Raw genomic sequence first — 11,035 nt, 5'->3', positions numbered from 1 at the left:
GGCCTATACAACAGTGGGCATGAAATCACCAACAGGGATGCCTTCCTCACTCCAGCCCAGAGCTGGTCCAGTAGGGGGCTGAGCAGAGGGGAATTTTAATGTTGTTAGGAAACGTTGTGGTTTCAGAAGGAAGAAAACCATTTTAAGCTTAAACTCTGATCAGGAAGAAGCTCTTTTCCCCTTTATGGAATGCGAAATGCCCATACCTCCATGGAGGTGTGGCAGGAAATGCTACGGAGCCAGCCAGTGAACACAGATGAATGCTCAGTGCCCAGGTTAGAAGGCACGAGAAAGCAAGCGCCGTGTGGGACAGCCATGCCTAGCATTTCAAACGGTGCAGAAAGCCAGTTGTCCATAAGGGGCTGGGAGCACTGGCAGGAGGACCAAGATCAGTGCAGGCCCTCAGGGGACATCAAGAGAAGAGCAACTCCAAGCCACGCCACCTCTGAAATCCCATCAACTCCTTTCTGAGGAGGAACTAATAGTCTATGTCAAATCTTTTAAAGTGTTCTTACCACACACACTAATAATTATTATAATAGAGGAGATGGGAAGAAACTTTGGGAAGGGATGGATGTCTATGGCCTTGATGGTAGTGATGATTTCACTGGTGTCTGCTTCTCCCCAAACTCATCAAGTTGTACACATTAATTACACACAACTTTATACAAGTCAATCATACCTCAATAACGTGGTTTCAAAAATATTTTTGTGCGTTAGATTTCCAGTTTATTTTCTGCATGGAAGAATGTATACAGGTCTCTCTCTCTCTGGGTGTGGGTCCAATCATTTACAAGTTCTTTTGTTATCTTCTAAAGATTTCAAATTCACAAACCTTACACAAAGGGACTGTGTGTGGCCACCAGGGTTGAATGAAACTTGCCCAGTTATTACAGCCAGGGTTCTGGAGTTCTGAGAGAACTAGGCAAGTGGCTTCCCACACAGAATGATGTCTTACTGAAACTCATTTCTATTGAGTCATTTAAAGGTACAATCTGGCCAGGCATGGTGGCTCACACCTGTAATCCCAGCACTTCAGGAGGACAAGGCGGATGGACCACTTCAGGCCAGGAGTTTGAGACCAGACTGGCCAACATGGCGAAACCCTCTCTCTACTAAAAATGCAAAAATTAGCCTGGCGTGGTGGTGCACACCTGTAATCCCAGCTGCTCAGGAGGCTGAGGCAGGAGAATCACTTCAATCTGGGAGGCAGAGTTTGCAGTGAGTGGAGATTGCACCACTGTACTCCAGCCTGGGCTATAGAGAGAGACTTCATCTAAAAAAAAAAAAAAGTACAATCTTAAAATTCTTAGGACTAGAGGCCAAAAGATGGTGTCTTTTTTTTTTAGTGCTACTTTTCACTCCTCAATATATTTCAATGCCAAAGACTAAGAATATTTGCCCAAATTTTGCCAGCTCCATCTCTTCCCTCCTCTTCAAGAACTCTCTCTAGAGGAAGTGAGCTAAGTTCTCCAGAGCTTTCTCTCACGGGATATGGAGAAAACACATAACATCAACCACCTTTGGTGCAGGAAGAAAACTAATTAGGTGGGCAATGCTGTAAGCCATATCTATTTGTTTTAGATTTTCTTCAGTCTAAAAGAGTTGAGCCTGAAATGGATAAATGTGTCATTTCCCTTGAATGTGAGTGAGTATTAGAGACTCATTCTCCTAGACCCATTGAGTGCTCTGTAATTCAAGGGCTTTTTCTTTATTCCTCCAATAAAAATGTCTTGAGGTTTTCTGGAAGTGGAGACCGAAAACACATGAGGGCTTCCTCTCACTGGTTTTGACTCTGATTTTTCAAAGAAGTTGGGTACACCAGAGATAGAGATGTGGACAAAGTGGTCAGACACACACATCGTTCACTCCGTAATGCACACTAACACACTCATAGTGATTCCGTGAGCTCTTATTTTCTGCATTTGAACATTTCTTTCTTGCTGTATTATGCTTCTACGCCTCTGTTATTAGATGCACCTGCTCATACAAGTTTGCTATCATTTATCTCACTTACAGTAACATCGAGCACACCATTAGTGTTGCTTAGAATTACACCAGCTCCAATGAAGATGCCTTAATAGTTTTGAAGGAACGCCACCCAAATTACAGTGTGTGGGCGAGAGAGTTCACCAGTCCATAAATGTGAAGATCTTCAAGCATTGTGCTACATTCTCTTTTATTCATTTTCTCTGAAGCAGGTTAAACCTCTTGAATTAAGATCTATGCTCAGATGCCAATGGAAATGGAGTGTGTTCAGAAACTGATGTTTACTTGAATGTGTTTATTGCTTAAGTGTCATTTCTGCCTTCATCCCTTTCATTGTCTTTTTGAGCTTTCAGAAAGGAATCCAGTATTTCCAGCTTTTTCTTTATCATTTCTCCCAAATATGTGCTATTTGAGTTGTTATGGCTGAGAGCTATAATAACTTTCTTTTTTTAATTGCCCTACTAAATTTTAAAAATAATAGTTAAGAAAGCTTTAGTTGATTTCAATTAAGAGACGCTATGTAATGCAATTAAGAGATGCTGTATAAATTGCCTTCCATACCAACAGTGAAAAGAATTCATATTGCTTTTTAGGATTCTACATGCCTCTTTAAGTCCATGTACAGCCTAACGCCACAGTCATTCCATTCCTAATTTCTATCTTGCAGAGGCAGGAGAGAATCATGGCCAATGGCAGTATTGCAAGCATTGCTGTGCTTGTGCGCCCCCTGCTGGCTTAGTTTTTGGTAACAGCTGTTGAGGGGCTAGATCCCAGAGGAAACGGGTACTTACTTTGGTTGAAATCAGCAGAAAAGAATGACGATGACTAACTTGTCTTCTACTGTCTAAGCTTTCAGGAGCTTAGACCCTCGCCCAAATGGGCAAGAGTACATATTTTTAGCAATGTCTTGCCTTTCTCATGACTGTCCCAGGAAGTTAGTTCCCTATGCTTTTAAAGCACCTGTCAACAGCACTGTCTTAACCTTTATCGTAGAAAACGGATGCTCCAGGCAGGACCCTTGGGCATGAGGAAGCGGTGTGTGTGTGTGTGTTTTTGTGTGTGTGTGTGTGTGTGTGTGTGTGTGTGTGTGTGCGATTTTGTCCCGTTGTCCCATTTCCATCAAGTCCTCCATTTTTAAAAATATAGGCAACTGACATTTTCTCAGCCTTCTAAGAGGTGAAATACACATGTGGCTTCAAGGTCCCCACCTCACTACCAGCCGCTTCCAACCCAACAACGGTTTCTACATAGAAAATCTGGGCCACCCACCCGGCTTACAGTGTGCTGAAACGTATCTGTTTAACTGTCCACTGTTACATAATGGAAATGTTACCAAATGGTGATTCTGAAATTTTCTTGTGCCTCCAAAACATAGCTTATTTTCCATTCTCTGACAACCAGCCAATCCCCTAGGCATTACCATCCCCCTGTAGGTAGCCAGCTGAAGCCCAAGCTGTGTTCATCTCTGGATTGCAACATCCCTGAACACGACTGACGAGTGATGGGGCTGACCTCCCAGGCACATGTTAGAATGGATAGTGTAAATCAACGCTCCTTTGGGACCAAGATCTCAGACTGTCACAATAGGAAAACAGAGAGAATCTCCTTGGATTGGTGCAGAGCAAACATGGCTGTGGTTCTTGGCCAGCGCAGGCTGCCCTGAAGCAGTAGTGCCCTGTACACTGGCGGGATGTGGTGCTCTTCCCCATCTCTGCCACAGCCAGACCCAGTCCATGCTACACTGTCTCTCCTGTGCCCTCACAGCAGCCTCCCAGCACTTCTTCCCATTTCCATTTGTCCTTCTTACAATCCGCTCTTCCACCCTGAGTCAGAGTATTCTCCCAAATCCCAAACTGATCCAGCTTGCCCTTTGGATTAAAACTTTTCAGGGATGGACACAGTGGCTCATGCCTGTAATCCCAGCATTTTGGGAGGCCAAGGTGGGAGAATCACTTGAGGTCAGGAGTTTGAGACTAGCCTGGCCAACATGGTGAAACCCAATCTCTACTAAAAATACAAAAATTAGCTGGGCATGGTGGCGTGTGCCTATAATCCCAGCTACTCAGGAGGCTGAGGCAGGAGAATTGCTTGAATCTGGGAGGTGGAGGTTGCAGTGAGCTGAGATTGTGCCACTGCACTCCAGCCTGGGCAACAGAGCACGACTTCATCTCAAAAAAAAAACAAAAAACAACAACAAAACTTTTCAAAGATTTTCTGTTGCTTGTTGAAAAACAACTAAAATCCTCAGCTTAGCTTACCAGGCCAGTGGGACCTCTCATCCATCCTTCCAATCAACCTTAGGTCTGAAGAGCCTCCTCTGTTTGCATTGTGAATTTTGTGCGTGCATCCAACATTGAACTTTAAGCTCTATAAGGACAGAGCAGGAGCCAGTCGTTGTATCCATGGTGCCTAGTGCAGAGCCTGGTATACAGTGGGCTATCCATGGTTCTGACTATTTGCTGAATCAATATGTGAATAACTTGGGTGGCAGCATGGAGAGTTTCAGCAGCAGTGAGAGGCAGTGCCAATAAAGAGGAATACCAGTCCCTTTAGGGCTAACAGGAAAGAGCTCCTTGGTGACAGTAGCTTGCCTCCCTACTCACACTGCTGCATCAGCAGCAAAATAATCAACCACAGACATCTCCAAGTGGAGCCAGAAGATGACAGGCACCATGCTTTAACTGGGAGAACTCGTTGGTGAGCAGAGCTGAGATGCCTGCCGCTCAGGTGCTGAGAAATGTTGGGAGGACCAGAGTTCCAGAAAGTTCCCTGCCCAGGGATAGAGCTCAAAGAAATATGTTTTCTTTTCTCATTATCACTTGTTAAGGTTTTAGGAGTAGGCATATAAAATTAGCAAGCAACAGGTATGTTTCTGGTAATAGAACACAGAAAGAGAAGTAGAACATAGAAGAGAATAGAAGAACATAGAAGGGAAGTTCAAAGAATGAACAAAAAAAGATTCAATGAGTTTTAAGGGTTTTAACCAAGTTTTAAGGGTTTTAACCAAGAACCATAGGCTCTTACCACGAAGGCCTACTTTGAGTCATTGAGATACTGTCTCATCTGATTGTATTTTTTTTTTTTTTTTGAGACGGAGTCTCTCTCTGTCCCTCAGGCTGGTGTGCAGTGGTGAGATCTTGGCTCACTGCAAGCTCCGCCTCCCAGGTTCACACCATTCTCCTGCCTCAGCCTCCCAAGTAGCAGGGACTACAGGTGCCTGCCAACACGCCCGGCTAATTTTTTGTATTTTTAGTAGAGACAGGGTTTCACCGTGTTACCCAGGATGGTCTCGATCTCTTGACCTCATGATCCGCCCGTCTCGGCCTCCCAAAGTGCTGGGATTACAGGCATGAGCCACCGCGCCCAGCCTGATTGTATTCTTTAATCCAATGCTAAGAACATAAAAAATGCTTACAACTTCAAAACATGGTTTAAATGTATCTGACCCTCTTTATAGATCCTATGTTTTTGAGAGATGACAGGGCCTCTTAAATGTATTTTCTAAGAGATCCTTTGTTATTTAAAGGTCACATCAACTTTGATGGGACCTTTGGGTTCATGTCATATATATTATGGCAGCAGTAAGTCATTTAAGGCATTAGTCACTTTGTAAGAGTCAAGTGTACGTCATTACTTCACCTTAAACGTGTTCAGATTCTCAAGAGAGTTTTCCATTCTCACCGCATGTGCGAAGGAGTGCAAAAGGAGGAATGGGTTTCAAACCCAATCCATTAAAAGCACATTCAAATGGATCCCTACAAGATTTCCCTGTGACATAATCAGAGACAATAGAAAGAAGGGTACCTGGTTTTCTCCAACTGACTTGCTCCAAATGTCACCAGTGCAGAGACTAGAAAATACCATCTTGCTCCTCCTAGAGCTTCTCTAAGTGAATCACTGGGACTAGGGCCTGCTGGAGCTTTGCCTTCTTTTCTTCGGCAAAAATGACAGCCTCAGTGGCACCTCCTGCATGGCCCAGAGGCACCACCCCTTGCTTCCAACTTCAATAATATTCCAAACAAACATGAATCATTGAGTGTGGTTGGGCACCAAAGAAAGCTCTAACTGCACCAAGAGAAAACTTCAGATGACCACGAGGCTCTAATCTCTTGCATCAATTTAACCACATTAATTAAGAGAAAAACAGAAAGAGAGACAAAAAATGAACAATTTGAAGGAGAGTTTTCATACTCTTAAGTGTCATATTGCTATTCTTTCTACTAAGTACTCCTGTAAAATAACAGCAATAATTTCTAAACATAACTGTTTTATATGTGTAAATATATGTATGTATACATTTTCATATAAATATTTATATTTATACATACATTAAATGGTTTATAACGTTGAAAATATTCTTTTAGAACATCAAGCTCAACATGTCAAAACACTCTCACTACCTTCACCTTCCAAACACACGTGCCACCCCAACTGTCTGATTTCAGTAAGTGACATGACCATCTCCCGGTAAGAAGGCTGGAAATTACATTTGACTTGTCTCTTGCCTCCTTCATTCGTCGGTCCTGTGGAAAATTCCTCCAGATCTCACTCACATCCACCTCCTCTTTCTAAATTCAGTCCTTCCTCCTCGCAACCTATCTGCACAAAACCACCAGATTAACTTAGCACAATTCCTCTATGATTCAGTCAGGCCCCCAGTCAAAACTTTCAACAGCTCCTCATTGTCGACTCAATCTCTTCACAGTCACTCAAGACCCACAGCATTCCGGCCACATCTATCTTTCTTATCCCTGTACTCCACACTAATCCCATTACTTCCCATTGCCAAGCCCTTCCCTCTGCCAGTCCTTCCTCCTCCAAGAGGGTCAATGCCATGCTGTCACTGCAAGCACTTATGGTTGAACATTTCTAGATGCCTCATGGCCAGAAGGTTCTTTAAGTTCTGGCCAAAGTGCCAATTGCTCCATGCAACTTCCTGATGTCCAGCGCAGAATGCTTTCCTTGACTTCTCCTGGACTCCTCAATTGCCCTGTGATGCTCTGTGCACTAGCTTCTCTTAGAGGGGAGTCACTTTCAAGGTCAGGTGACTCCAATCGAAAGAGTCACATTTTACCCCTTGTGCTCTTTCTGTACCATCTTAGGAGGCACTTACTGTCTTCATAATTGTTTGCTAAGAGGAATAATAGACTATAGATGACTTTCTGATTTGAGCATCTTCCTTTCATCCCAAGAGAAAACAAAAGGACATACCTGTAGGTCATAAAGCCATCCATACAAAGGCAGGTCAATATTCAAAGCCAAGAGTGCCTGATATGGTTTGGATTTGTGTCCCCGCACAAACCTCATGTTGAACTGTAATCCCCAGTGTTGGAGGAGGGGCCTGCTGGGAGGTGATTAGATCATGGGGGCGGATTTCCCCCTTGCTGTTCTTGTGATAGTGAGTTTTCATGAGACCTGGTTGTTTAAAGGTGTGTAGCACCTCCCCCTCTCACCTTCTTCCTCCTGCTCCAGCCATGTATGATGTTCCTCCTTCCTCTTCACCTTCTGCCATGATTGTAAGTTTCCCGAGGCCTCCACAGCCATGCATCCTGTACAGCCTGCAGAACCATGAGCCAATTAAACCTCTTTTCTTTATAAATTACCTAGTCTAAGGTAGTTCTTTACAGCAATGTGAGAATGGACTAATACAGAAAATTGGTATTGAGAAGTGGGGCATTGCTATAAAGATACCTAAAACGTGGAAGTGACTCTGGAACTGGGTAATGGGCAGAGGCTGTAACTGTTTAGAGGGCTCAGAAGAAGACAGGAAGATAAGGGAAAGTTTAGAACTTCCTAGAGACTTGTTAAATTATTGTGATCAAAATGCTGACAGTGATATGGACAATGAAATCCAGGCTGAGGTGGTCTCAGATGGAGATGAGGAATTTATTGGGAACTGGAGTAAAGGTCACTTTTGCTATGCTTTAGCAAAGAGGTTGGAGGCATTGTGCCCCTGCCCTAGAGATCTGTGGAACTTTGAACTTGAGAGAGATGAATTAGGGCTGGGCATGGTGGCTTATATCTGTAATCCCAGCACTTTGGGAAGCTGAGGTGGGAGGATCACTTGAGCCCAGGAGTTCGAGACCAACCTGGGCAACATAGTGAGACCCCATCTCTATTAATTTTTTTTAAAAAGAATAAAAATAAATAAATAAAAAAGGGATGATTTAGGATATCTGATAGAAGAAATTTCTAAGCAGCAAAGCATTCAAGATGTGACCTGACTGCTTCTAACAACATATGCTTATATGTGTGAGCAAATAAATGATTCGAAACTGGAACTTATATTTAAAAGGAAAGCAGATGGGGGTCAATTTGAGTCATGCAGGTTGTAAGAAATGTGAGTTTTCGCTTCTGTGGTCCTGGACTTTATCCTTGACCACCGGGTAACAATGATTGTCCCCTTGAGCTCACCACCACCTCCAGGACTGCCTGTGTCACATGAGCCACCCAGACCCCAAGGACTGTTAGGCTGTGGCCCTCCTTAGTCTTTTCCTCCTGACAGGGTCATGGCCAGGATGCTGGTGCAGACCATCCACACAGGCACCCAGAAGATCCAAGACATTGAGGCCAAGCAGAACATTGAAGAGAAGATGGTAGCTCCCAGCTACACCAGCTTTAGCATTTACCCTCCCATTACAAAAGAAAAAAGCTCTCTGAGGTGGGCAGGAAAGAAATTTGAGGAGATCCCAACTGCACACATTAGAGCATCCTACAACAACACACAGATCCAGGTAATCTCTGCCACTAATCAGCCCCTTGCCCATTCTTCCTGTGGCACAGAGGAATTTCTGAATGCCAAGAAGGGCACAGGCATTGATGCACAGACAACAGGCATAGCAGCCGTGACAAAAGCTGCAGGAAAGGGTGTTACCCACATCTGAGTTGTGGTGAAAGGCCAGGGGCCAGGACACCTGTCTGCCATCCAGGGACTGACCATGGGGGGCCTGGAAGTGATCTCAATCACAACAACACCCCCATCCCACACAATGGCTCCTGCCCCAAGAAGGCTCCGAGGCTGTGAGGGAAAGGAAGCTTACACTTGAACCTAACCTCAAGTCTCAGCTCCAGTTGGACCTTGCGGAAAGTTCACTGTCAGAGCTCTTTCCAGTATATGGCTTGTTGGAGATCCTTCAGACAGTATGGGAGAGTTTTGCCTCCTTATATAGTGTCCTTTGCTTGCACCTCCAGCTGGGGGTGGATGTGCCCCAGAAGTGAACTTTGCATCCTTAGACAAGAGGGGAGCTATGGGGGCAGCTGTGGCCTAGGCCTAACCTCTGCTCTGAGAAAATAAAATAATGTCTGTACCATCTGTTGTAAATAAATAAATAGAAAGCAGAGTGTAAAAGTTTGAAAAATTTGTAGGCTGGCCGTGTGATAGAAAAGAAAAACCCATTTTCTGGGAAGGAATTCAAACTCGCTGCAGAAATTTACATAAGTAAAGAGGAGCTAAAAGTTAATAGCCAAGACAATGGAGAAAATGCCTTGAAGGTGTTTCAGACACCTTCGTGGCAGCCCCTTCCATCACAGGTCCAGAAACCTAGGAGGGAAGAATAGTTTTGTGGGCAGGGCCCAGGGCCCTGCTGTCCTGTGCAACCTCAGGACACTGCTCCCTGCATTGCAGCTGCTCCATTTCCAGCTGTGGCTAAAAGTGCCCCAGATATGCCTCAGGCCACTGCTTCAGAGGGTGCAAGCCATAAGCCTGTGTGGCTTTCATCTGATGTTAAGCCTGTGGGTATGCAGAGAGCAAGAGTTGAGGTTTGGGAGCCTCCACCTAGATTTCAGAGGTTGTATGAAAATGCCTGATGTCCAGGCAGAATTCTGCTGTAGGGGCAGAGCCCTCATGGAGTCTACTAAGGCAGTGCAGAGGATAAATATGGGGTTGGAGCTCCCACACAGAGTTCCCACTGGGGCACTGCCTAGTGGAGCTGTGAAAACAGGTTCATCGTCCTCCAGACTCCAGAATGGTAGGTCTACTGACAGCTTGCACCGTGTGCCTGGGAAAGCCGCAGACCCTCAGTGCCAGCCTGAGAAACCATCCGAGGCAGTATACCCGGCAGAGCCACAGAGGCAGAGATGTCCAAGGCCATGGAAGCCCACCCCTTTCATCATTGTGGGCTGTATGTGAGATATGGAGTCAAAGGAGATTATTTTGGAGCTTTAAGATTTAATGACTGCCCTGATGGGTTTCAGACTTGAATGGGTCCTGTAGCCCCTTTGTTTTGGCTGATTTCTCCCTTTTGGAATGGGTGTATTTACCCAATGCCTGTATCTTCATTGTATCCTGAAAGTAACTAACTTGTTTTTTATTTTACTGACTAATAGGCAGAAGAGAATTGCCTTGTGTCATATGAGACTTTGGACTGTGGACTTTGGAGTTAATGCTAAAATGAGTTAAGACTTGGGGGACTGTTGGGAAGGCATGATTGGTTTGCAGTGTGAGAAGGACATGAAATTTGGGAGGAGCCAGGGGCAGAATGATATGGTTTGGATTTGTGTCCCTACTCAAATCTCATGTCAAATTGTAGTCCCCAATTTTGGAGGAGGTAGTGGTAGTGATTGGATCATGGGGGCAGATTTCCCCTTTGCTGTTCTTATGATAGTGAGTGAGTTCTCACAAGATCTGATTGTTTAAAAGTGTGTAGCACCTCTCCCTTCACACTCTTCCTCCTTCTCCAGTCGTGTAGGACTTACCTCCTTTCTCTTTACCTTCTGCCATGGTTTTAAGTTTCCTGGGGCCTCCCCAGTCATACTTCCTGTATAGCCTGCAGAACCATGAGCCAATTAAACCTCTTTTCTTTATAAATTACCCAGTCTTAGGTAGTTCTTTATAGCAATGTGAGAATGGACTAACACAGTGCCCTTCCACACTGAACTAAAATGACCTGGTCCTTGGTTAGGCACCGTGGCTCATCCCTGTAATCCCAACACTTTGAGAGGCCAAGGCAAGACAATTGCTTGAGACCAGGAGTTCAAGACTAGTCTGGGCAACATAGCAAGACCCTGTCTCTACAAAAAAAAAAAAAAAAAAAATTAAAAATTAGCC

The 11,035-nt window shown here is 44.5% G+C and overlaps 1 pseudogene; it reads left to right on the top strand.

Annotated features, from left to right (window-relative positions):
* Positions 1 to 210: 210 nt before the first annotated feature.
* On the top strand, positions 211 to 9,013 carry LOC100609742 (small ribosomal subunit protein uS11m-like; annotated as a pseudogene).
* The last annotated feature ends 2,022 nt before the right edge of the window (positions 9,014 to 11,035 follow it).

The sequence above is a fragment of the Pan troglodytes genome, chromosome 21 (genome assembly GCF_028858775.2).
Source record: "Pan troglodytes isolate AG18354 chromosome 21, NHGRI_mPanTro3-v2.0_pri, whole genome shotgun sequence".
Lineage (NCBI taxonomy): Eukaryota > Metazoa > Chordata > Mammalia > Primates > Hominidae > Pan > Pan troglodytes.
This window is presented reverse-complemented; position numbering and strand designations above follow the sequence as displayed.